This window comes from Eurytemora carolleeae, unplaced genomic scaffold (genome assembly GCF_000591075.1).
Source record: "Eurytemora carolleeae unplaced genomic scaffold, Eaff_2.0 scaffold1194, whole genome shotgun sequence".
Taxonomy (NCBI): Eukaryota; Metazoa; Arthropoda; class Copepoda; order Calanoida; family Temoridae; genus Eurytemora; species Eurytemora carolleeae.
In genome coordinates this window covers 42,466-46,503 of record NW_019397081.1, presented here as the reverse complement: position 1 = coordinate 46,503, position 4,038 = coordinate 42,466, and positions in this window count along the sequence as shown.

Here is a 4,038-nt window from a genome sequence, read left to right as displayed (position 1 = left end):
AAAATGTACGGATTTATATTTTTCACAAAATAAACATCCACGTTTCACTTTTTTAGAAAAAAAACTAAACTTTTCATTTAAATGATTCTAAAAGTGTAATTTTTGGGGAACTTCTTGAAATGAATTATAATTCAAAGATATAGGTTCGGTGTTGAACAGTGGTGTAAACTTATTTGCTTAAAGGGATTGTAATAAAAGTTAACAGTGGTGTAAACTTATTTATCTAAAGATGTTATAAATGTATAGTTTTAAAATTATATATTTTATTCTTATTTTAATCGTCAGTTGCAGTAAATTTGTTCTGCACACAAATAATGTTTTCAGCCTTTGCTTGTAAAATACACTCTTTTCAAGTTTTTAGGGCGCTTCGCGCCCATCTTCTATTCAAACTTTTAATTGTGTTTCTCATTTGAAAAATTTAAAGAATCTATTTCCTAGAAACAGTAACTAAAAGGTAAAAGACAATGTTTGTATTATATGTCAATGTAGTTAAACTGTGTAGTTCAACTACTTCTCGTTATTTATTATATTCGGTCCCACAGAAGGACTCTCAAATATAAAAAGCTAAATATTTTACATATATTGTTAAATGATTACGAAACCTTACGATATGACTCTGTTGCACTTGCATCCACAATTTTATTTGATATAATTTTTTTTTAAATGAAATTTTTATATCTGAATAATTCAGGTTTTCAACAAAAGTGATATTGCCCTGATATTTTCATTTTACTGAAGATATTGCTATGGATTTAGTGGATGATATGTTATGGGGCACCCAGTACGTAAACTCTCAATTTAATCTATGTTTGTGACAAGTTAGATTACTTATATTTATTCATTTCAGAAATTGATTAGAGTTTAAAAATCAAATACAATCACAAATTATTAGCAATTGTAAAATAGTGGTTTCAGTTTCTTTCTTTTAACCCTAAACAGACTGGGGGGGGGGAATTTTTTCCCTAACACTCTTATTTTTGACACTATCACCATGAAATTTTTTGACTTTTAATAAGTAAAAATTTAAAGGATTAATTTTGCAAATTGTTTTATGCATAGGGTAGGGTACAGGGTTTGTGAAAAAAATCTAAAATAGCTCATTACTATTTTATGACTAAAGCTGCAGATCAAAAAACTATATTTTTGAAAAGCCCTTGAAAAATTAATGTAAAAACATGTGTCATACTTTGACATTTGTTTTAAACAAAACAAAAAATATTTTTAACATTTTTTTTACCTTGTTTTTGGCATTTTTCAACCCTCCCTAGCACCCAAACTATAAAAGTTATCGATTTAATATTTTTAATGAGCTGGCCTTTAAAAATTGAGCTATGAACATGCATTTAACCTCTACACCTATTATCTAAGGCCTTTTTCTAGGGGGGAGCGACAAACGCTTCTCCCACCAGGCTATACATAGATTCAGACCCCCCCAGCCTTTATAGGGTTAAATAGTTTTTCTTCTTCATTGAGAATTTTTCATTTAAGGTTAGTTCAGAACCGTGTCCTTCTTACTCTATAGGTTTTTCATCTTTACTTTCACAATAAAATCGAGAACTAAAACTTGTTTTTAAAACTCCCGATTCCTTCAGTAAAATTACCCTTTTTCACAAACATCTACCTCCGTAGTGTCGATAAATTGTCTCATGCAAAATGTCAGATGTTTATAGACTATCTACTATCTAGTGACTTCTAGCTGGGGTTAACAATTAAGAATTCCGATCTAAGCTGTCCATGTTGTTCTTTGATAAATATTTAACCCCATCAAGGAAGATGTATGAAGGAATTATTAGATAAAAATGTACTGCAGTCTCTGTATTGTTTACATTCCTCCCAGTTGAAGTACACTACACTTGATTTGTAAACGTTAGGTGATTATATCAATACAACGAAGACGACTTTTTTATTGTCAGCAAGCTTTTTTGAATTACAAGTTTACAAATAATCAAAAAGAAAGAAGATTTTTTTTATTTACAGCTTCTCTTGACTTCTATGTTTACGCGTATCCATGCTGTTAACAGTTTGACATAAATCAAAATTGAGACAGAAAGTCGTCTTTATCTTCTTAATAAAATCGCCTACCTCTGTAAATAACAGATTAAAGGGACTGTCCATGAAGTTTTAAGTGGCAAAACTTTTAAAAATGAGCACAACATATTCACAACACAACACAAAATAGCACAAATGCTGAAAATAGCCTCTTATTGAGGATTGTATGTCATGCAAAAGTATGTAATTTACAGAATTAAACCCATTTAAAGATGAACAAATGTCGATATACATCTTTCCAATTGTATAGATAAATATTTAAAGGGTGCTGTTGTAAATCGTACATCCCTGTAGTGATGTATGGAGGGCCCCTTGAAATTACGCCTACAATCCCTTTAACTAAAGTTCATGAACGGACCAATTATACATCTTGCTTCCAATCGGGTAAATTAAACCAGTAATGTACCACCTTTACTAAAACCCACTTGTTTACTAATTCATTTTAAAATGAAAACTGAGGAAAGCAGTTTGCTGGTTTATATACATATATACTAAATAGTATATATACTACATAGTATATATTATATACAATATATTATATAGTATAAACATTCTAGGAATGTTTAACCCACAAAACTCTGAAAACTATCTTTAATAATTTATCTATCTAAAGATCTACATAAACAAAAAGATAGTTAAATGCAAGAAATTATAGATTTTATTACAGGACCTGCAAGCGTAATTTCAAGTAATCCTCTATGCAACAATGGTTATATGTCCTTTAAAGCTTTTCAAGTTTGAAATAAGTATCAATTTTTATAATTTTGAATTCGGATTACTTTCAATTGTGCAGTTTCTCTATAAAATCAACTGCGAGAAACCAAATGGGAATTAGCAGAACTAAATACTTTTAAACCTAGAAAAGCAACAATATCTCTCACATTATTAAAGAGATAAATGTGTAAGAGATAGCATCATTGGAACGGGCATATTGGCATCTTTTCATGGAAAGTCTTTAGAAATCACACTTAAAGTCCTTTTAAGATTGAAACTTTTACAATATTTCCCAATTTTGAATTTAACTTCAAAAAGAGGCCTTTGTGTATAAAAGTATACCCACCTATGGAATATTCCATAACATTTCTTATCTACGTTACATTTAGGTTTCATACGTATCAGTGTGCATGAAAACAATTTCAACACTCTGCTTTATTTGAAAAAGAATTTGAAAGTTCGCGTCTGGTCGAAACAGGAATATATGAAAAAAACAAATCAGAAAGTTAAAAAAATCTGCAACAGAAATGCATAAATTTATTAAGATAAGTGTTTTTATCGCGCGGCAATACATACACAATACACATTAAAAATAAATAAATAGCCATGAATATGCGGGAACAGTTTTAAAGACCTCCATATAATCATTTAATTAAAAAACTAAATATCTGCAACATTCCATTATCAGAAAGTGAAGAATACGAGATTTGATGAATTCTTTCAATGTATTCGTTATTAAGGGTTTCACTGTTCATTATATGACCCATGGCTATAATTAAGTATCTATATTATCTATATACAGGGTGTTTACCCCTGATTAGACACCCGTGACGATGTTTGTGTGCTATTAATATAATTTGACCTCCTAAAATGACACCTTATCAAATCGGAGGATAATAACCTCGGTGGTAAATTTTTTCAAAAATCAATATCATTATTTAAACATGCATTATGAACGAATTAATATAAGACGTGAAAAATCGAAAAATAGAAAAATCCAGGAAATCTATTTTCGACTTACGCTCAAATAAATGGTTGTAACAAAAAAGTATGAGGTCTAGAAGAAAAAATTTTACATCATGAAATAACTGAAATATAGAGATTTCGAATGGCACCTTGATCGTAAAAATTGAACAAAAATTGCACAGTTTTTTTGAGACACCCTGTATTGTAATTAAGTATCTATATTATCTATGTTATAAGAAGATTGTTGCGTTTCAACTGATATATTATCTCTATATACATATATATATATATATTCATTTCAGAAATTGA